The 22,873-nt window shown below is 44.3% G+C and overlaps 1 protein-coding gene across 4 annotated transcripts in view; it reads right to left on the bottom strand.

Moving 5' to 3' along the window:
• The window catches only part of TUNAR (TCL1 upstream neural differentiation-associated RNA), a 194,112-nt gene extending 171,480 nt beyond the window's left edge, over window positions 1–22,632 (bottom strand). Inside the window, exon 1 of one of the 4 annotated variants that reach the window (XR_011324681.1) lies at window positions 22,131–22,632. The gene's annotated coding sequence lies outside the window, so the exon portion shown is untranslated. The remainder of the gene's footprint in view (window positions 1–22,130) is intronic. The other 3 variants (XR_011324680.1, XM_069783537.1, XM_069783540.1) reach the window with 3 other exon arrangements.
• Window positions 22,633–22,873: the final 241 nt, after the last annotated feature.

Genomic DNA, 22,873 nt, shown 5'->3' on the forward strand with positions numbered 1-22,873 from the left:
GCACGCTGAGCTGTCGCTCTTCAAAGGGCTTGCGTTGTGTAAGCGGACCAAGGGAATCGCTAAACCACAGACAATGAAAACAACTTTAAATGAGAGATTAAATGAAAGGAAAAAAGTTGTCAAAATGTCAAGGTTAATGTTTTCATAAGACTAACCAGGGAATGGCTAGACAGTATGAGCGTAAACTTTAAACTTAATTAAAAATTTTGAAGTGTGAATACAAAACTAACTTCAGTCTAGACGGTCAATAAATCTATCCTCCTTGAGGAAACACTGGTCCTTTTGGTATTTCTGGTCAATTTTCTTCCTCATCTTTGCAGCTATGTGTAACTTTGAAACTCGGATTCCAGTCTGTCAAAACCAGAGGAGCCATGCGGAGCAGGACCACAGCCTCCAGCAGCTCCTGCTCTGCGTCCTCCTGCACCCCTGGCTGGGCCAGCAGCTCTGCCCCCAGCCCGGCTACAGCTCTGGGATGGGCAGCAGCCTCCAAACACACACGCCGAGCCAGGGAGTGACAAATCTCTGCCCCCATCCCTGAGCTGGACCGTGATGGTTTCTGCAGAAGGACTCAGAGGCAGTTTCCCCCATCTGCAAAGCACCACAGCTCTGCCCGGGCTCTAGAGGCAGCCCAGAGAAAAGGTACGTCCTTATCTCACAGCCTGGCAGTGGCTCTGCTATTTGGAAAGCCAGAGACTGCAGAAATGGAGTCTGCAGTGCCTCTGAGAAAGCCTGGCCCTGGCAGGTCTCTGGCAGATTGTAAGAGATCAGTTTAAAGAGCTCTGGAATCTTGTTTTCTTGCATTTTGTTGTTAGTGGGCATCATCACCCAGAGTTAGAATTATCTGTAAATTATCTACTTAGCCATTTTCCTGATACTTCAGGCAGTTTTCTTCTTGAAATAAATTGCTTTTTAATTGATTTTAAGAAAGGAAAGGAAAGGTAAATGGTAAGAACTCCCCATGATCTCAAATTATTTGGCTATTACTGGCTCTGTGCATACCATACTTCAGCATACTATCCCTCCTGGTGAATGCTAGAAGGAATGTATATGTGCTCTGAAAACACACAGGGCAGTTGTTCTTCCTTCCTTCCTTCCTTCCTTCTTTCCTTCCAAATGTTGCTCATACTTGTATGCACAAGCAGAGTTTGGTTAAATTGTCAAGAATTTAGTGGAATCCCCACGCTTTTTGCTCGGATGTTCAAACCTCCCTAGACAGCCCCTTTGTCTTCACCTTTCTAACCTCTGTCAAGTCTACCATTATTTTCCTTAAACAAAAATTCTAATTTTGTGACCAATGGGTACCTTTTTTTCCCCTCTTTTTTAAAATATGCCTTGTTCAAACACACAGTTTGCAGCCTGTGCTACCAGTACACTGCAGCTTTCCCCAGTGCAGGATCTGGCCTTGCACTATGCTAAAAAACAATGGAGTTGGGAAAAAGGTGTGGGGACAATCAGCATGTTGATAACCAAGACTGAAATCACTGGCTCTGCCATCTGCTCCACCTTATAGTCTCAAACTTGGATTGAAATTTGCCTTCACATGTCTGACTCTACCTCAGCATGAACTCCACAGCTGTACTCCTAATAAGTCCATCAATATCATCTCAGCACTGTGAATAACAGAACGTTAAACTAGTATTATGGCTCTGTAACAAAATAAGGATATTGGAATCTTACATCAAAGCCATTTTGTTAGGGAGCCATAATATTATTTAGTGTTCTGTTATTCATGGTGCTGAAACAATGCTATTTCACATGGTTCGATCCACAGAGAGCAGACACAACCAGTACTTCAGTTGCACATGAGCAAATATGATTCTGGATATTCAGTGACAATAATTAAAACCACAAAGACTACAGCACTGGAAGTTTTCTTCAGGAGGGTCAATAACCAAACAGATTAGATTGGAAGCTCATGTTTTTTCTATGTGGAAGAGACAATCTGAAGTTTAATTTCATTTTCATAGGACAAAACAAAAAAGTTAATACAGCATATAAAGCCAGGAGCATACTGCAAATACTCCAGGTGAAGAAAAGCATAAGCTAAGAGCCAGGATACTTCAGATGAATGTCAAGATGTTTCAACTTACGTATAGATTTTAAGTTACCAAAGCTACCCCCATTAAAACAATGTAAAGATCTTACTTTCTTCCCAAAGAGACTTCAACACAAGCCATTAATTTTTTTCCTCCAGCAGATAAAATAATGGACTTAATGGAAGTAAATCCTCTCTGCTTTTTCTCAGTTACTGGTGAGGAATATCAGACATGCAACAATCTGTGACAGAGCAGTAAAGAAAAATAATCATCTAACTCTACAGGAGGTATGTCCTGGCATAGTAAATCAGCACTGGATGTTCGCAGGGCTACCGCCTGCATTCATGGCTTTCTTTTATTTTACAGTGGTTTGCTAAATTGAAACATGGTGATGTTTTTTAATGAAGACCTTTGCTCAAAAAGATTTTTTTTTTCCTCACTTCTTTAAAGATAAAGTTATGCTTTTACTGGCTCTGATGGCAATTCTGTATCATAAAATCTGCCTGGATCTGTAGAGTTGAAAAATTTACCCTTACCACTGAGATGTATTTCTGAAGAAAGGGGTGCAGAGATTCAGAGGTGTCTGTGAAGATGACCTACTCCAGCCCAAGCACATTGGTTAAAAGCAGATAGCAGTCTCAGAAGTACAGAAATAGCAGTAGCTCCTAGAAATTTTGGCCAGAAGGAAACAGGACAGACAACCTGTACTCCAGGGAGGGACACCCAGCAAAACTCTTAGGCACAAGCACCCTGAGGGGACGTGGTCACTGTTTTGGTGCCTTTGGCATGGGGTCGGAGCTCATCCTAGAAAGGAGATTAGAGCATTGATACAGATGATCACACCCCAAGCCTCCACACTGCAGGAGATCTCCAGTGCCCGACAGTGCTATTGCAGTGGATGTTCTACCACCATGTGCAGCAGGACAGGTTTCAGAGCCCTGCCCTCCGACCCCAGCATCCCCAAGGCTGACTGTCAGTTTAAAAATGGGGTTGAACCGTTAAAAGCAACTGCAGCTTCCACAGGAACTGCTGCTGCAGTAAGAAAATATCAGAAAGCAGCACTTTGGACCCAGCTTAGCATGAGCTTGGCTTCTTTACCAGAAGAGCAAGCAGCAGAGCAGTAAAAGACCACATCTGAGAGACTGGAAGCTCCTGACTCCGCATCGTTGACCCCAGCAGGACCTGGCCACAGAGGTGGCTGTCGGCTTGGCTTCTGGGGCTCACACATACATAAAGCCATCTCCAGACTAGCCCGGGGTGTAGGCAAGACTCGGTGTTACCCTCCTGATGGAAAAGGAGCAGGCAGAGAAAGGGAGGTGGTGGCAAGCCAGCAAGTGAGAGAGAGCCCTGGGGAGCTGCTCCTGGTGCAGCCTGAGGCTGGGGAGAAAATGCCTGCAAGAGATAGAATCATAGAATCATAGAATGGTTTGGGTTGGAAGGGACCTTAAGGATCATCCAGTTCCACCCCCCCTGCCATGGGCAGGGACACCTTCCACTAGACCAGGTTGCTCAAAGCCCCATCCAGCCTGGCCTTGAACACTTCCAGGGATGGGGCATCCACAGTTTCTCTGGGCAACTTGTTCCAGTGCCTCACCACCCTCACCCAGTGAAGAACTTCTTCCTTACATCTAATCTAAATCTACCCTCTTTCAGTTTACAGCATTTACCCCTTGTGTTGAAGAGCCCCTCCCCATCTTTCCTGTAGGACCCCTGGAAGGCTACTATAAAGTCTCCCGAGAGCCTTCCCATTTTGAGGCTGAACAACCCCAACTCTCTCAGCCTGTCCTCATAGGGGAGGTGCTCCAGCCCCTTGATCATCTTCGTGGCCCTCCTCTGGACCTGCTCAAGCAGGCCCATGTCATTCTTCTGTTGGGGGCCCCAGAGCTGGACACAGCACTCCAGGTGGGGTCTCACCAGAGCGGAGGGGCAGAATCACCTCCCTTGACCTGCTGGTTACACTTCTTTTGATGCAGCCCAGAATGCAACTGGCTTTCTGGGCTGCTAGCACATGTTGCTGGCTCATATTCAGTTTTTCATCCACTAATACCCCCAAGTCCTCCTCCACAGGGCTGCTCTCAATCCACTCATTGCCCAGCCTGTATTTGTGCTTGGGATTGCCCTGGCCCATGTCCAGGACCTTGCACTTGGCCTTGTTGAACTTCATGAGCCCACCTCTCAGGCCTGCCAAGGTCCCTCTGGACGGCATCCCTTCCCTCCAGCACATCAACCACACCTCACAGCTTTGTGTCACTGGCAAACTCACTGCGGGTGCACTCAATCCCACTGGCCATGACGCCAACAAAGATGTTAAACAGCGCCGGTCCCAGTACCAACCCCTGAGGAACACCACTCGGACATCGAGCCATTGACCACAACTCTTTGAGTGTGACCAGCCCCTCTCTGCTTCCTGGCAGAGATGAGGCAATCATCAGGGCTGTTTCACAACCTTCAGCATCCTGCCATGCAAAAATTGCCTGTGCTAAGAGCTGGCCTGTGATACATGATCACTTGTTGGACTGAGTTTTGCATTTTGTTTCACTAAGAATTGCTTGACTTGGGAGAATTTATACTTGGATATTAGAGAGACATAAACAGCCATAAAAATTCCAGCTCTGCTTGTACGAATGATGCACTGATGTGTGTTAAATGCACTCTATTGCTGCACTGAAGTCAATTTGCAATTGATCATATTGCATTTCTAGTGTCAGCAGATATGAAAACATGTCATTTACCAATGCTTAATGAACCTCTATGCTGACAAGACATAAATATCAATAAGCAGCTCTCCAGTTAAGGAGGTTAACCAGCAAAGTACTCAGTGAAAACATTAAAGAGGTAATCATCTGGCAATTGCTGTATAGATGGAGCAGCTGCCCTCAAGGATGACTAAACCTATGCAAAGTACCATTACAGGAAAAAAGGAGGCAAAAAAAAAGAGGCAATTAACTACATGTTATAAACTGAAAAATTCTATCTGAATGAAAAAAGTAATTGCCTTTCTGGATTGCACTTGTACTCTTTTCAACAAGTACTTGAGGTAATCTACCAGTAGGGCTCTTTGACCATGCTGGATATTTGGAAAGGAAAAGGCAAAGCAGCAAGTTGCTCCTCTTAATTATTCCTGGTAATGCTGATCCTTCCTTCTCTCTGTTTTGAATCTTTGCATTGCTTTCATGGGTATTTTAATCCTAAGATCTTCCTTTTTTTTTTAGGACAAAGCTTTCAGTTTGCTGTAAAGTTAAAGGAATGCAATAAAGGGAACATTACCCGTGCTTAGAAGCACTTCATGAAAGTAAAACACAGCAGATTAAACTTTGCTTTATAGTTAATGGAGCAATTTAACAGCAGCTACATTCACCACTGGACTGAACATAAATTTCAAGTTCAGTTCAGATTTTAAGCAGACGTAAATGGTGTTTATATTTAATCTATGAAGCCCAAGGCAGCGAGAGTTTTCTGAGCAACGACGGGAGTCCAACAGAGTTTAACCTCTCACAGCTCAGATATACCCAGCTCTCACGGGACACGGTATGGACGATACCCCTTTTGCAGTCAGCTCTGCCCATGACACAGCCCCATTCTGCGCAGTCAAGGAAAAGGACAGGGCAATTGAGGGTGATGCTACAGAGTGCTGCCAGCAGAAATCACGTCTCCTGTGTGAGATGCCCTGACCTGGGCATCCTTTCCCCATTTTACAACCATTTCCCACCCCAGGCAGGTCCCAACTATCCTCTGCCTGCAGCAACCACCGACCCGCAGCCCAGCCGCTCGAGGGGCAGGGGTCCCCCTCCTTGCAAGCCATTTTCCCTTGCCCAGAAGACCCCGGCAGCCACCTTGCCACAGCCCTGCATGCTCTGCCCCGCCTCCAGTCTGCCCAAGTAGCATCTCGCCTCCCAGATCAGGCTCTGAGCTGACATCCCAGCCACCAAGCCTCTTTCTGTAAAAGTCAGAGGACCACATCCAGCCCGCAGATGGCCAGGTTCATCCTGCTCATGTAGGGAGGAAAGGCTGATGCCTCTCGGAGGGCATAAGCTCCTGGTTTTGCAAGTGCCCAATGCCTGAAGCATGTGAATTAAGCATCTTAAAAAAAAGAAAGAAAACAAACAAACAAACAAACAAACAAAGGCAGTTATATATTGCCATTAAATAGTAGCAGGGCAGCGGGTTTCAGCAATGTGTCATTCTGAACCAGCACCTCTCAACTTGCAGCTGCTTTGGAAACCACTGAGTGGTCACCTTATAAATAGTTACCCGAGTCAAAAGAAAAACTGTAGTAAAGCTGGAGGGAGAAAGGGAATTTTCCCTTTCTGCAGAAGAAACATAGGAATGTTCAGAGATATCAGGCATTTAAGGAAGTTGCTGCCTTTTGTATATTCAGTAACAACTGACTATTCTGGTGACAAACACTGCCTGATATTTTAATGTATTGTAATGCTAGCTGCGCGAAATCACCACATGTATGAGACAGGAAAAGGGGTTTGTACATCAGAAAAATGCAATTAGCAGGAAATTGTTGGTGCTCTGGTATAGCTTTGCCGTACACACTGACAGGGTAGCACATAAATCCTTCTCATTTCAGGCATGCTTTCCAGCAAAAAACTCATCACGCAGACCCAGCCCTCCTCTCTCCTGTATACATCCTATCCTATTTCAATGCAAATATGTTGCCCTTTGATAATAACAATCACCCACAGCTCTTATATCACATTTTTCATCAGTAGATATAAAAGCAAACATCAGACCAACTGAAGTCAGTTCATTGACCCCATTTTGCAGCTTCAGAAAGGGAGGAACGGGAGAAGTCCCTCCCAGCAGGTTGAAACAGAAGCAGGGCCTCGGTGCCCAGGGATACTCCCCTGGGATCCTTAACCTCTGTATTTGCAGCCCGGGCTGGACACAATGTCAAATTCAAATGGCACAGCTGTATTGCGCATGTTCTGGGGACGTGTCTCAAGCACTCAGCATGGCTTCCCTGTTTAGGCACTAGTATTCCCAAGGGTCCTCAGAGGAGCTTGTCTGGTTTTCCCTCTAGTTACTGCCAGTGTACACACAAAGTTGCACTGATTTGCTTCTACTTGCACCGCTCAACAGGCAAATGCCAGTTTTCCATACACAATTAAAGTGAAAATCTTCAAAAATGGAGTAAAACCTGCATGGATACTTTAAAACTATGATTTGTATTTTTTTAAGCATTCTGATAACTTCATGATGGCCAAGCACCAAACGTAAGATGTAAGAGAGATGAGACAGAAGTTTCCAACATCCCTATTACTGTACACATTAACTGTTGGTGATGAAATTCAGTAGGTGTAATTGTAGAAACGCTTCTCAAAGGTTTTCAGAATGTGCTGGAGAATGCAGTATACAATAAAACAAGGTGTCACAGAAGCCTTGATTTCCATTGCTAACAGTTAATTGCGTCCCAGCTACTGTTTGGCCATCTACAATTTGAACCAAACATGAAGAATAACAGAATTGCAAACAGTAGCACAGTCTTAATACTGAATTAAATATATCCTCCACGTCAACTGTGGTTATGCACAAATAACTCGCGAGCATTCCATGTCGCACAGCAGTACTCTAAAAATACATTTGCTTTCAGATAGGATTATGGATGGCCAAGCAGTTTCTTCATAACTCACACCTGAACTTCAGAGTCTTTGCCCACTACAGTAAGCTTTAATCAAATTAAAAATTTGCTCCCAGGTATGACTGTAACTCAACCTTATAGAGATATCTTATTATTATTGCTGCTTTGTGTAGGGGAAAAAAAAAAGCCTTTATGTAACTCCGTGCTTGATTTTTCAGAAATGAAATAAAAGAGGAGGTTTCATTTGCACTGAAGGATGAGATTTCCCTCTGGATTTGCTGCCCTCTAGATATCTTTCAGTATAAAACTGCTGTGCTTTTTAAATGGATTTTGCAATAATCTGCTTTAACTGAGGATGCAATGGGGAGAGGATAAATGAGTACAAAGGCAGGGAAGAGGCAGTGTTTGAATAGCTTATCAAGATGCTTTTTACAAAGATAAGGTGTCTTCAGATGATGCCAGTAGTCCAAAGGAAAGGGGGCAGTTATATGCGTCTATGGGGGAGACAAATCAGTGCTAAAGATGTGCTGGGTGGTTGCTGTTATGGGACAACATGCTCCATTTGCTCTAAAGAAGGAGCAGTGAGATTATCAGCGCATCATTCCCACATACTGCTCCGCCAAAGGGCATTAGTGCCGTTGTGAGAAAACTGATGTGAAGAGGCGTATTTCTTCCCCACATCTCCCTCGCTTTTTGTCTCTTGGATAATACAGCTCTGCAAAGCTTTTCTCAGTGATGCCAAGCTCTGGGTTGGTAGTGCCACATCAGACATTCCAGATTTGTTTGGTTTTCTCTGCAGCAGAGAATAAAAATGTTTCAGAAACTTTGACAGAAGTTTTTCTATTTGCTAAATTTTCTGTTTCCAGCCCTGAAGTAGTTCTGATGCTTCTAGTAGGGATCTCAACAGAAAATTTTTTATTAGAGGGATGCGCACATGGGTACAGGTACATAGTGCAATAGGAGTTTAAGAGAAAAATGTCATGCAAAACAAAAGCAGTACTGGTGATTCATTATAAGATAACACTAATAAGAAGATGATTAGGTAAGCAAGGCAGCCTATAAATAAAAGGTAACGATAACTGAATTCTTCAGTTTGTTCAAGGCCAATTGGGAAAAAGATGTTGTTCAGACTACCTAGAGCAAAAAGACCTCTAAAAGTCCCTTCAAATGAGATGAGACAAATAAATTGTTTCAATTATCTCTCTATTTTGTGTCTTAACCAGGGTGTTTATTTCAGGAAAGGCTTGGGGGGAAAAAAGAACCACTTCATTGTTTGATAGAGAAAATAAGGCCTGGCTTTTGGAGCCCCAAATCTTTCCACAAGTATCCTACCCAGCTTTCAAGTAATTTGACTTATACACAAACATTTGTGTAGACTTCCCCCCAGGCCAAATCCCATAAAAAAAGTACTTTTTTTTTTTCTCAGCCTATATGTAAATAGTCCTATTAATCCCAAAGAAACAGCCATTTCAGCAAGTGCTGCTTGCATTTCAGTGTCTGCAGGATCAGACCTTGTGATCTGACAGCTTGACAAAATTATAAGTTGGCATGTAGAAAGCACCATTCATCAAGGCAAACTAAGGGAAAAAAAAACAAACCAGTTATTAACTCTCAAGGTCAATATGTAGAATGATCAATATTATTAATTGCATGTGGATAAGTCGAGACAGCGGTTCAGCACTTTAGCAATTATTTGAGATTCAATGCAAGTATGAAATACTAACAGTATTCAATCATGGGTGGTTAAGAAAAGAAGATCCTAATTCTGCTCACCTTTTGCAGGTGAAAGAAGAGTTCCTTCAGACTAAAGTATTGCTGGATACCCTCAGCCCTGCGCTCAGACCAAGTGTGTATGGCAGTCAGAAAGGTAACATTTTGTCTGTCTTGGCTTTCTTGAAACTGGAAACAGAAATCCCCAACCAGCACAAAATGCCCTGCCTTGGTGACATTTCCAGCATCACCATAGGCTGAAAATTCCCAAGTCCACCCAGACAGCCTGTTGCCAAGAAATTACAGCATGACTTATCTGTGTTGGAAAAGGAATCGGCAAATACATATGAAAACATGCATGCGGGGAAGAGCAGACTGTAAGGACATACTTGCTTACATAGCACGTGGTACCACAGACACTTCTCCATAGGGTCCTACCAATCAGTCAGAAAAAATCCCTTCTGAGTTTCCTAACTTTATCACATATCCAATCCCAAATCCAGGTTTCACTTATGTGTTCAATGTCAGTTCTAAATCCTATAATGCTTTTCTACTCAGACAGCAAGAACACATAAATTCCTAATTTTTAAATGCATGAACATTTAAAATCCTACAATTTTATCATAACTAAAGTGTAATTCCTGTCCTATGGTCATCCCTTCAGCTGTTTTCAGACTCCAATTTATCCGATTTGATCACTTCTTTCCTGGGCACTGGCTTCTGTGGCTAAACACTTTGTTATGGACACTCGCTTATTCCGCAGCTTTGGGGAACGGAAAGGATGCTGAACCCATGCCCTGTATTTGATTAACCTGGGCCAGCCAAGAGCAGACAAGTTCCCAAAGACAATTTGTATTAAATTTTGCAAGTGTTCTCAAAAATATCAAATGCTTTTTTAAGTCCTTGGCCTGAATGGCCAGACCTTGGCCATTCTCATCAAAACTGCTGGGAAGAAAGAATAAGCGCTACATGGTTGTTAGTCATGGCATTTGTTGCTTGCCTGAAAAGTGCTAATTTGCTATAAAATATAAAATAAAATAAAGCAGAGATGAGGAACCTGAACAGAATAAAAGTCTTGCTCTTGCTTTGGACTAGAATCTCAGGTGGATATTAGTATTTATAAATTCAAAGACCGCCACTGGTTCAGAGCTAAATTTCAGGCATTCATCCAAATTGAACCCAAAGCTTAAACCTTTTGACATAAGCCTTCCTCTCCGCCAAGCATTTGTGTAATTAATACGTCTTTTTTTCAAACCCTTAAAAAAAAAAGCAAAACCCAAACACAAAACTGTATCAAATGAGCTGGAAAAGTACAGAGAAAAGGAGGCTTTCAGTAAGAGCCCAGAAGCCATAGCTCTGACTTACATAAGTGAAGGACAAGCAGTGTCTTCTATATAGAAGAGTTTATTTTCCTGTCATGATCCAAACTAATCGTGAAGGTGGGTTCACTTGTCAGATGTATTATTCCAAAAGAAGGATGATGTTTTCTAGTGACAGAGTTAGCCACCCCCAACGTGCACAGGACCATGATTTTCCTCCAGTTCCACTGCCACCACCAAATATTTTTCCCACCAGCCTAACCTGAGTGAAATCTCTCCTTCCAGCAAATAATGCCTGTTAAGGCACCTGCTGCCCTGAGGCAGGATGACTGATTGATGAGGTTGCCTAAGCTTTGTGCTGACGTAGGAAAGCTGTGACAGCATCTGGAGGAGAGAACGGATGGTAAAAATCAACTCAAAGAATTACAAGAAGCAGTAAAAGTGGATGTGAAGGCAGAGATGCTTTATTTCTCATCTATTTTAGTCCAATTCTGCCTATGGAAATTTGAAAGCAAGAGATTTTGGTGCCGGTTCAAAGAAAGATGTATAGAGGGCTGAGCTGAGGGAGGCACAGACACGGAGGGGAAGAAGGGAAACAATTGGTGTGGATTCATTAGAAGTACCACATTTTCAGCTACACTGCACAACCCGGTTATGTTATCGCCCACTTCAGGATGCCAAAAGCATCCCTGTCGCCTTCCCTCTGAGCACTTACCTTCAGCAGCTTCTCTAGGATGGGACACCCTCTCGGGTGCTCCCCCAGGGAACACTGGGAGCTATTCATCCAGCACAGTAACCTCTGCTCTATTCCAAGCTCCAGCTCATGACAGTAAGTTGGGCCCAGCTGTGTTCCCTGGCTCTGTCACCACATGTGGCTGACCACTGGGTGCCAGGGTACCTCCCAACAGCACATGGCATCCAACAGGAGAGTATTCCTCAACTGGACATGAGCTCAGTGGCTCGGTGGCCCCAGGTCACTTACAGGCTCACGCTGCAATCATATCAACCTAGCAGATCTCCAGATTATCAAGTAGAATGGCATTACAGTTTATTTGCACAGAGCAAACCTTGATAATAGCTTTAGTAGACAGCACTCTTGACTGCAACAACCGGCATGTGTAGAGGGAAACGTGGACTGCCTAGGTGACTGCTACGGAGAGCCTTGTCTTCTGGTGTAGAGTTGAGACCCAGGAATCTCAACCCTGTTCTTGCTTTTGCCAGAGAGCTCCTGTGCAAATCCCCTGCCAATGCTGGCCTTCAGCAGCCTGGCACTGCTCCTGGCGTCACATTTGTTGTGACCCTCCTTTCATTACACCTTGTAAGATCATTTAGGATCTTTATAAACAAGGCACCACAGGAATACAGACCGCAAATTGTCAGTGTCATGTTGTTCCTTGGTCTCCTTAGAAGTCCATACAAACACATACACCCCTCTGCGTGGATCTAAGCACAGAATAGTGACCATGAGGAAACTGCTAGCTGCCAAGATCTGCTTGGCTCTTTCATCCCAACAGCTCTATACACTCTACTTGATAAATAAATGTGTATTTTTCTATGTATATGTAAATCAAGAATAAATAAGTGGGTTCCATTTAAAGTTCCAGTCATTCTTACCATCTATATACAGATAAAAAGCTAAACTAATCAAAGCAACTGCAGAATGTTACACTCTGGACAATTATGGAGGTAAAATAATATTGTTTAACGATATATCAAACTGACACTATCACCTTCTCATCACAGCCACCAGCCCACACTGGTGAGAGTTGGATTCTCATTGGTGTAAGTAAAAATTAATCCCACTGCAGTAAACTCAGCCTACACCCATTGAAGATTTACCTTTTACTTTTGTACAATGACTTCCACTTCCCCATGTCCCCAGGGTGATCAGTGAATTGCGGATTTATACAGTCCCTATGTCACTTTTCAGACATTCATTGTTGCTGCACTTTTTCAGTTGTCCCAGTTTTTCCCCTCCTGCCTCCTTTTAAAACTTTGACCATATAATTTGACCATATAATTCACTTAAGTTTCTAAATGAGATACGACTATAAAGAGCATCTGGGTCAGCCAGCCTTAATTTGAAAAAATCATTACTCCCACACTAAAATTCCCCCAGCAGCTATCATGGTTTGTATGTCTCCCATACCAACCTTAGTGAAATTGTGGTCTTTTCATCTTTCAAAAAGGAGGAAAATAGAGGGAGGAGATAAGAAACCACCACCCAGGTGGTAAAGATTTAAATTGTCCAGAGAAATAGAGCAAGGAAGTATTCTCATTTCCACAGATTTTTGGGGCTGCAAAGGTGTAAAGTTTTATCTGGAGAAAGGAAAACAGTAAGCTTTTAGCTTATGCTTAGCTCAATTCCAACTATCTTTCATTTTGCAAAGTTCAGAAACATTCAAGATGCTCCTGAGGCTCAGAATATCATTACTGGTTCTCCCTTACAGCCTTTCCTGCAAGTAACTGAAGAAAGCTGTTTCTGGGTCAGCGGAGTTAAAAGGATTACATCTGAACTAAAGGTGGGATGCTTTTCACTTTCTTAACCTGAAAGTTAAACAGCTAATAGGCCTAGTGTCTCTCTGTAGTCAGTTTTACGAAAGGCACTTTCAGAGGGCAGTTCATTTTATCCTATAATAGGTATTAAAAATAGGCTGCATGTATTGCCCTCTGGAGCTGCTTACCTAGATATTTAACTCTAAATGCCTCCAGGAGCCAGACCTGTATCTTTAGCCATAAGGGACTGGATTCAGTTGGAGGTGAAGATGTCTCCATCCAGGTGTCTACATGTGAGTGATGTGTCCAGGTTGCAATCGCTGGGACACTTTGCCAATACAGTAAGCAGACCCTTGAGAGCAATTCAGCCTACCCTCAAGCAGACAGCGAGGGTTGATTGTGTAAATTGACAGCTGGAGGTGTCTGGTGTGGCCTGCAGTTGCTGCTCCAGAACAGCAAAAGTCCCGTGCCAAATCTTCAAGTCTCTGTGGATGTCCCACTTACTCTGGGGCATCTCAAATGGCACCAGACACCTAAGTTTAAGCGACTGAACCAAGCCCCTGGTACTTGCACACCCCTCTGGACCCCTCCTGGCAGTACTGACTCACCGTCATTGACTACGATCAGAGTACAGCCAGCCTTTTCACACGTAGATACCTCCACGCAGATGCCAATATTTGCCTAACGCTCATGTTAAAACCTACCCAGGTTTTACACACCGTTTGTGACACAGCAGCACCACAGCAAAGTGCTTTTTAGCCTGTACATCTCTTGCAGTTTAACCCCAGCCATGCAGCTGCTCACGTACTTCCCCCCCACCCAGTGGGATGGGGGAAAGAATCAGAAGGAAAAAGGTGAAACATGTGGGCTGAGATAAGAATGGTTTAATAGAACAGAAAGGAAAACAATAATAATGATAATAATAACAATAATAAAATTACAGTAATAATAAAAAGAATTGGAATATACAAGACAAATGATGCACAATGTAATTGCTCACTACCTGCCAACCAATGCCCAGTTAGTTCCTGAGCAGTGATCCCCCCAGGCCAACTACCCCCAGTTTATGCACTGGGTGTCACACGGTATGGAATACCCCTTTGGCCATTTTGGGTCAGCTGCCCTGGCTGTGTCCCCTCCCAACTCCTTGTGCCCCTCCAGCCTTCTTGCTGGCTGGGCATCAGAAGCTGAAAAATCCTCGACTTAGTCTAAACACCACTTAGCAACAACTGAAAACATCAGTGCGTTATCAAATTCTTCTCATCCTAAATCCAAGACATAACACTATACCAGCTTCTAGAAAGAAAATTAACTCTATCCCAGCCGAAACCAGGACAGTATGCCGCAACATACAGCCCATTTTCCTGAGGGGGACACAGAAACAGCACAAACAAACCTAGCATCACTGGTCACTTGTCACTGCTGCTGCAGAAACAGGCTCAAGGACAAACCCTATTCAGTGGGTTAATCAGTGTTAGTTCTTTGGTTAAAAAAATTAGGTTAAGTCATTGATGTAACAGGAAGCAGAACCTGAGTCCTGGAGAAAGCATCTCCAGCAGAGTCGGTAACAGAACCTAGAGTCTCACAGTTCCTGCTCTGGAATCATGACCATGGCCCCTGTACAAACTGCAGTAAGAGGCCAGGGTCTCCTCCTGAACTGTTTGCTCTGCCTAATTACAAGCAGCAGAGAACACAAATGCCTCTTTGAATTTCATCAGAAAGTGTACAGGCTTGTATTATCATGGTAATAAAAGTAATATACATTTGTTGAGCTCCAGTGGGGCATATCAACAAAAGCAGCAGTATGTTTTGAAAAACAGTATATCACTTTCTTAACAGCTACACCAGACTTTGAATGCTTTCAGCTACACTTCAATGTGGTAAAGAAAATAGGTACTTTGCGTTCAAACTTATTACCATTCAACTGCCTATTTATAAAGGAATGGTAGGAGACGTTTAAAATATGAGTGCAAGTAAGGGCTTTTCAATCTCATGAGCCAACCTAAAGTTAAGTGAGTGAATCACTCATCTGCGGTCAACTAATAGGAGGAAAAAATTAACTCTGAGAAACCAATTATAGCTCTATACCTCCATCCTCCAGGATGTCATCTCAAAGTCAAGTAAGTCCCCAGAAACCTGTCTCCAGGACTTGCTGGGAATGGTCTGCATGCCAGAATAGCGTAAACTTGTTTTCAAAAGATCTAAATGGAGACATCTAGACTGAAAAAGCAAGGTGGCACCATAGCGTGGTCAACTGGAAGCAGAAGTATAAAAACCAATGATCAGATTGGCTTCAGCATTTGAAATTCCAATCAAAGCAGGACAGTGAACAGAATGAAGTATTAACCCAGCTACTGATACAGTGAAACAAGGATTTGCCTACCTAATAAAATTCAGGCTGATAGAATCCTGTTGTCCTCTCAGATTACCAGTTTCCAGTACTCTTTAGAGGAGATGTTGTAGAGCTCCATCATGCACTTTTTATGATCTCCACAAGAAAAATGGCGTGTCAAATAATAATCTAGAGAGGGCTCAGTTGCAGTGTCCCATTTGGGACTGCATCATTTTGTGCTGAACTTGGGGACTCCATTTCCTGGTGGAATTCAGCTTACCTCAAAGTGGAAAGGACTTTAAACAGTGAGGTTTCAGTACTTATAATCCCTGAAGTCCTTGAAGTAAGAGGGTCCCTCTGAAAGGGGGAGCCTCTGTTTCATCCTCAGGGCCAGAATGAATACCTAAACCATCCTGGCCCTTTGCCTGGATTTGGAAACCCTGGGCATGATTTTCAAAGTCACCAAGCACCTGAAGTTCCAGCTGAACTCAGCAGTTCTGGAAAACAAACTCACAGTAACTGACCAGACAAAATAATACACCTCTTCTGAGAAGAATTAGCTTTAATTTTCTTCTAACTTCAGCTTCTCCAGGTAGAAAACTATATAGCAATTTCTTCTAGACACAAGAGCTGAAGTTTCACTCTCCCACTCCAGTTTTTTGGGAGGTAAAAAATGAAAAACAACTTGTCCACCAACTCAGAGACCCTACCTTAAGCCATGCGGGGGGCGGGGGGGGGGGAATGGGGGGTGGGAGGATAAATTAAAAAAAAAAAAATCACAAACTGCATAGTTACAATTTGCCTTATTCTGGCAGGATGATCAGAAAACATAGCTATATTCTTCTGCTAGCCGGAGTCCAGCCAAACATTCACAACTTGGACATCTTAGAAGAGTTCACAAGATGTTATTGATAATTAACATAAAGCTTTTCCCCAAGACCATGCATATAATCTCTATTTCCTACTCTATAGTCCTGCTACCAAGGAGGAAAATTTTCTTTGTCTTAATGATGAATGAAGTGGTTTTGAGAATTGCTCTAGGCAACCATCACCAACATCTTATTGTGTTATCCAGCCCAAAGTAGTTTTGGGCATGGGAAGTGGTGTCAGAACTGTCTGCTATTCTGCCGGTGTAGAAGTAACAAGATCACTGCATGTTGGTCTGAGACTCAGGCATGGCAATCAGTTCTAAAGAACCATTTGATTATGGCATTGATGTACAAGTGGTTCAAGTTTTTTGTAGGATCTTAGTTCTCTTGAGCTTTGACAGTTATGGGTGTTTTCCTAAATGGAAAGGAAGGACCCAAACCTACTGACCCTGAACTGTTAGCAATTCAACTCTACTGTGGATCTTGCAGCTGGAAAAGCCCACAAGCCTGCATATCATCTAACTGTCATGTCAAGCAGCTGGATTACTGCGTGATGACATGAGCCACAGTGTACCATGGCATAAGAGAAGGGAGACTTTTCTTGTAGAAAAGAGCACTGAAAGAGCTGAGCAGTGGGACCCTCAGGACTGCTGGGGAGCTGAGTGAATCAGCCATGCTGCTCTGCTCCATGCTGCCATGGCTAAACTGATTTTGCATCTAAATTAGCTAATTTAAAAGTGTCCTGGGCACCTCTGCACCATCCTTTCCTCCCTTCTGTGGCTGCATAGGAAATTTGAAGGAAAAGGTGGAACATAGTCTTTCTAAAATCTACAGTCTAGTTTATCACCCATAAATATAGCACTTCTCCAGGCATCTTGTGGCTGATGCTGTTCCCTAACAAATACCCAGTGAAACACTAGAAGTGCTGCATACTGGAGCTTACTGATATGAAAAGAATTGCACAGAACAGAGCAGAGAGAAAACCAGCAGGGTTATTCCAGAAGCCTTTAGATATTTTCTTTTTTTTTTCTTTAGTTTGTATCATTTAATGTTACTAAAAATCAGTATTTCCTAATCAGCAGAGCACACTGTGATGTTGAGATGTACAGATCTCAAGAGTGAGGCAGAGCATCCTATGCCTTCTAATTAACTTTGCTGGCCTAATTGACTCTGGCTGGGCACCAGACTCAGTACAGCTGTGAGCTGACAATGCTATGAGGAGGCAGGAGCCGGTATAGAGGAAGACGAGTAAGAGCAGAATCACACACCTGGGAGAGGGGGGCAAGGAAGGGGAGATCTTAGGAATGAGGGAAGAATACATGGAAGCAGAGATCAGAAGAAATGGAGGAGGACTGACAGGCAAAAACAAAGGATAAAGGAGAAATGGAAACAAGAAAGTAGTACTTCTGTTGTCTGTCTAAAAGAACAAAGAACCACTGGTTGAAATTGATGAAAATTGCTAATTTCTACTAACAAAGGGTCTGGGCATGAAATATTTGTTAAAGTTTTTTTGGCTTTTTGGCCTTTTTTTTTTTTCAGAAAAAAACTGTTCAACAGAATCCTACTGAGATTTTTTTTTTCCAGGTAACAAGGGCAGCTTGTCAGCCTTCTCTGGCAGCATGGAAGCAGGTGGGTACCTTTGTGGCAGCACATGGGAACAAAGAGTGCAATGAGGAGGCCACAAATAATCCTAATTTGCATAAAATTAAGATAGAAAAAGCCACATTGTTAAGGGTAAATATCTGGATTCTGATGATATTTTCCTCTTGCCTCATCCAGAGTATTCAATAGAAACATACAGGGATGCTGTTAAACAATGTTGACATTGAAACGGTGTCTAATGAATTTATGCATGGCATTGGGGGGGGGGGGGGGGGGAATTAATACATTCCCTCTTCTTTCTTCTTCTGAAGTTAGATTCTTTGCTGTGTTCACTTTCTATTTCCCTAGTACCAAATTCCTCCTGTTACATAGCTAATTCAAGATATCTTTTAAAAAAAAATAGTACTAGAATTACCTCTAGTGAGTGACATTGACAGTGGTAAAGAGGATTCAGCTAGTCCCTGGCATTACCTAACAAGTTGGAGGGTCTTAACTTTATGTTAATGTTTTTCTTTCCCCATGTATGCATCCACCACACTGATGCTCCTCCACTCCTAGTTTCTGCCCTCCTGCAGCTCCCCAGAATAGCCTTTACATCCTCTGTAGGACTTAAAATTTAAAAGCCTTGTGTCAGCTTTCTCAACAATATTCACCTTTTCAGACTAGTAAACCTAACAAACGCACAAACAACCGGAGGCTGACCTTTCTCAGAGGCTGGAAACAGATCACTTGTTCCCTTTCTTGGTTTCTCACCTCCCAGGGCAGCTGAAAGCAGTACCACATAGGTGGGCTAACACCATCACAGAGCAGGAACAAGTCGTGGGACTGATGCAACACGGAGATGCCAAGGATGGTCAGGGCTTTTTCGACATGCAGCCTGGCATGGTCACATCAGCCAAGAGACACACAGCAAGCTCCCCTCTTTTTGATTCACAGTATCATACATAGGCCAAAGGTCCTTTGAGGTTTATCTAAATTACAGTGGTTGCTTCTTCTTTGTCCATGACAAGACTGGCCTAGTTGGGTTTACAACAGATTAATGATGAGACACGATTTTTCTTTGCAGAAATCTTGCTCTTTAGATCCTATCATGACACCATCTTCCACCCCTTCTTTTTTTTCCCTCCTACTTTATATTCTGTTTTCAACCAGTTTATAAACCAGAAATGTATGTCTGGGTAAAAAGAGTGTGCGCTTCCTCAAATTATCTCAATCCTGTTATTAACTTTGGGTATAATTTTTACCCTCCACTTCTCCAACGAAATAGCTGTTTTTAATTAGGGAAGGCATATTTTTGCTGCAGATCAGCTATTTCGTACTAAGCTACTTCAGAACTTTTCAATGTACCATCTGGAGCTGATGATTTGCTGCTTTTTAAATTATCGATTTGTTCCAGCTCTTCTTCTGACACATCTTGATTACCAGAAAAGAGCAAGTCCCAGTAGGTATTGCTCTGATATTCTCTGTGCTGAAGGGTGATGCAAAGAAATAATTTAGATTCTCAGCAATGGCTTTATCTTCTCTAATTTCTGCCTTTAATCTTCAGTGATCCAGTTTCTGAACTGCCAATTAATTATTCCAACTCTTCTGACTGACAAACCTGACGGATTCTTATTTTATACCTTTAGCTGTTTGCAGTCCACCATATTTCCTTTCAATTTCCCTTTCATCTAGCCTTTACGCTAATTAATAAACAAATATATTGGAAAGCTAAGCTTAGATTTTTAAATTTGGAAGGATTCCCATTTGAAAAAAAAAGCTCCTCAGCCTTGCCATTCAGCTGTACTGGTTTCCTCTTTCCTTGCCTAGTATTGTTTTTGTTAGCAACATACATGCCCTCTGGACTCTATTATTGCTCTTAAGTGGAATTCATGGCATCTTTAAGGGGTTTTCCTCCTGTAGTCTTCCCTCAGGAACTTTCTTGACTAACTGTCTCAACATGACCAAAACCCAGAGGTTCTGAAGTTCAAATTTCAGTCACTTTTCTGTACTTTATTTCCCACTAAGGTACTGGACCATATTAGATTAACGTGTCTGTTAGCAGTTTCAGATGCAATCCTGTCTTAAATTCCTTCCTGCATATTGCTTAAGATTAAGAACAAAATATCAGGATTTAAGCACCTAAAAAAGGGGGAATTTTGATCTGAAATTCCATACCTACTTATGGCTCTGGCCCAGGCTGAAAAAAAAAAACAAAGGCACCTACTCCCTGTTTTAGACCTGCCAAAGGCAGAAACTAGGCAGTAACTGGCAAACCTGGAGTGTGTAATCCATATAATTAAAAACCTGGTGGTAGCAGCTGCTTTTCTGCAGCAGCATAGTGATTATAGTACTTGCTTCTGGACATCAAAAGGCTGCATGCAAGGGAGGTCAAGCCAGCATTGCCCATCTCAAATGAAGCACTCGGCTACCAGGCAGGGCACCAGGCGCCAGGAGAGATGAGAGCACGCGCTTTCCCACTTGTTGGCACAGGGTTCCTGGCTCAGAAAGAACCGCAGAGCTTCTGGGGTGAAAGGAAGGCTGACACTATAGCTCGGTGATTTGGGGTCTCAGAGGAGAGAGGTCTCCTAGGTTTGAGTCATCGTGCCGATCCTTAGCACTTTATTTTATCCAAGAGTTCAGTGCGAAATGGCCCCTAAAAGAAAATAGCAACTTACTGTCTGGTGCCTGCTGAGACTCCCCTTTAATACATAGGAAGAGCTTATCTTTCTGGGACAGAGAGGTGCAGGACCACGCTGATTGAGTCAAAGTCGTGGCCTGAGCCCTAAACCATCTCCTGCTCACAGCACTCGCTCCTGAGGCCTGGGCTTGAGCAACACCCAGCCCCAGCCCTTAAACTTGACAGTTCTTCAGCAGAGCGAGCTGAACTGTACCTCAGGTTCACATGAAAAGCAAGGGTATTTGAACAGGCTTGCTTCAGGCTACTTTATTTCTGTTATGCTCCTTCCTAAATTGTTAGAATACTACTTCAGTATTTTCTTCTGGTTTCCTGCTGCTGCCACACCTAATTACCACTGGACAACAGAGTTCCTCAACCCCTTCCCTACCCAGCTCCCTCCTCATGCACTGCCAAATGATTACTCATGCATTAAAAGCCCCCACAAAGTGTCAGCTGAGCTTTAAATCATTTATTGTTTGCAAGTAGTTGGGGGGGGGGGGAATCAGCCTGCCTCTGGCCATTGAATTGCTGTTAATGATTTAGGAAGAGAGGAAATGAAATGCAGCGCAACAGACATAATCCTCAAATCCTTATACCACTGGCCTCCCTGGTAGGTCCACACCACGTGTGGTTTGGCCATCGTCCCCACGGATGGCTCGCTCCTCACTGACCGCTTTGCCGCTGGTGGCCACAGTCACTTCAACCACAGAGAGCTGGGTGCAACAAACTCAAAATGGCTTCGTAGCAGAAAGGCGGCTGCACTTAGCGGGGCCTTGTAAACCACTCAAATACCTGCAGTAGGCTTGCTTTCTGCCTCTGTGCCTGAATGTAGAAAGACCTAATTTTGGTAATACCCCTTCAGATGTTAGAAAACAGCTCAAGTAGAAGACTTGGGGAATTAGAGCTGCTGATTTTTATCACATATAAAACCCCAGTCACTGTCCGGTTACGCATGCAGAAACGTTCGGAGACATAAGCCCTCCTGCAACTGGGGAAAAGGCCTTTACTGAACTCTTCCATTGAATATTCTGCAAATACCCAGCCTGGTGACTTCGTGCTGCTACAGCCACTGCCAGGGCGTCCGCTGACCTGTTCCAGCTCCTGCTGTTCTTTTCTGGCCAGATTTGAAACCTCTGAACCCAGCCAGAAGATGCTAATAAACCACCAAATCAACAGAAAACGTCACCACAGCCATCTGACCCCTTGCTCTGCTGAGACACCCCAGACCGACAGAAACCCGAATTCCCCTTCGCCGCCCCAAATTTTCCCAGCCCGAGCCGGCTGCAGACCCATGCGCTCGCTGTGGCCCACCGGCGCAGGAGGGAGGTGGGTGCCTCGTGCCCGGAGACACGGGGCGAGGGTGCCCGGAGCCGCGCACCGCTCCGTCGGGTGCTTGCGGCACCTCCGTTCCGCGCGTCCCACGCCCGCTGCACGCCAGCGGCGAAACGGCGTCGCGCCCCGCGCTCGGCCCCGCTCGAGTCCTCGCCGTGGAGCGAGGGAGCCGCCCTCGCGCTTACCTTGCCCAGACACGTGTACGCGGGGACGAAGGATGGCGGAGGGGAGGTTGGCGGGCGGTGGGTCCCCGAGGAGCCCCCGCGAGCGGGCCCGCCGCTGCCCAGCCCTCGCGGCGACGCGGTGGGCACCCGGCAAATGGTTGGCTTTGGCACGGCGCTTCTCAGGCAGTTGCTCCGATGAGGGCAGCGAGCTGTGAAGCTGCTCCCCGCCTCGGCGTTACCATCTCGCCAGCCACGCAGTCCGGGGGAAAAACATCGCCTTCAAGCGCTAGCGTCATCTCCATCGAGGGCGTCGGGCTGTCTGGCTGGGAATAGCATTACGTACCGGACCGGCGTGCGCTCCGGGTTCAACACTGACACCTTCTTCAACCGAGAGAAAACGAGGACCCCAAAGGATAACATGCAACACAGATGGAAAACAGGGAGGACCGCATTGAAAGATGCTTCTGGGTCAGGGCTGCGCCGCTTCCCCGGTTCAACAGCACCATCTCCTGGGTGGCCGCGGCCACTCCGCCCGGCTGCCGGCGGCTCAACCCCCCACCCGAGAGCAGTTCCCCGAGGAGACCCTCCGCAACCTTCCTCTGGGGCCACCGAGAATTTTTAGTTTATTTGCCTTCCTTTCAGGCAGTATCAGTCGTCTTCTCGCACCTGTTTCCTTCCACATATTATTGCTTGCCTCTCGTGGAGTATCACAGACAGATGAGCAAGCACGTGAAATACCGAAGAATCCCCGATTCTGTCTATTT

The sequence above is a fragment of the Haliaeetus albicilla genome, chromosome 5, assembly GCF_947461875.1.
Source record: "Haliaeetus albicilla chromosome 5, bHalAlb1.1, whole genome shotgun sequence".
Lineage (NCBI taxonomy): Eukaryota > Metazoa > Chordata > Aves > Accipitriformes > Accipitridae > Haliaeetus > Haliaeetus albicilla.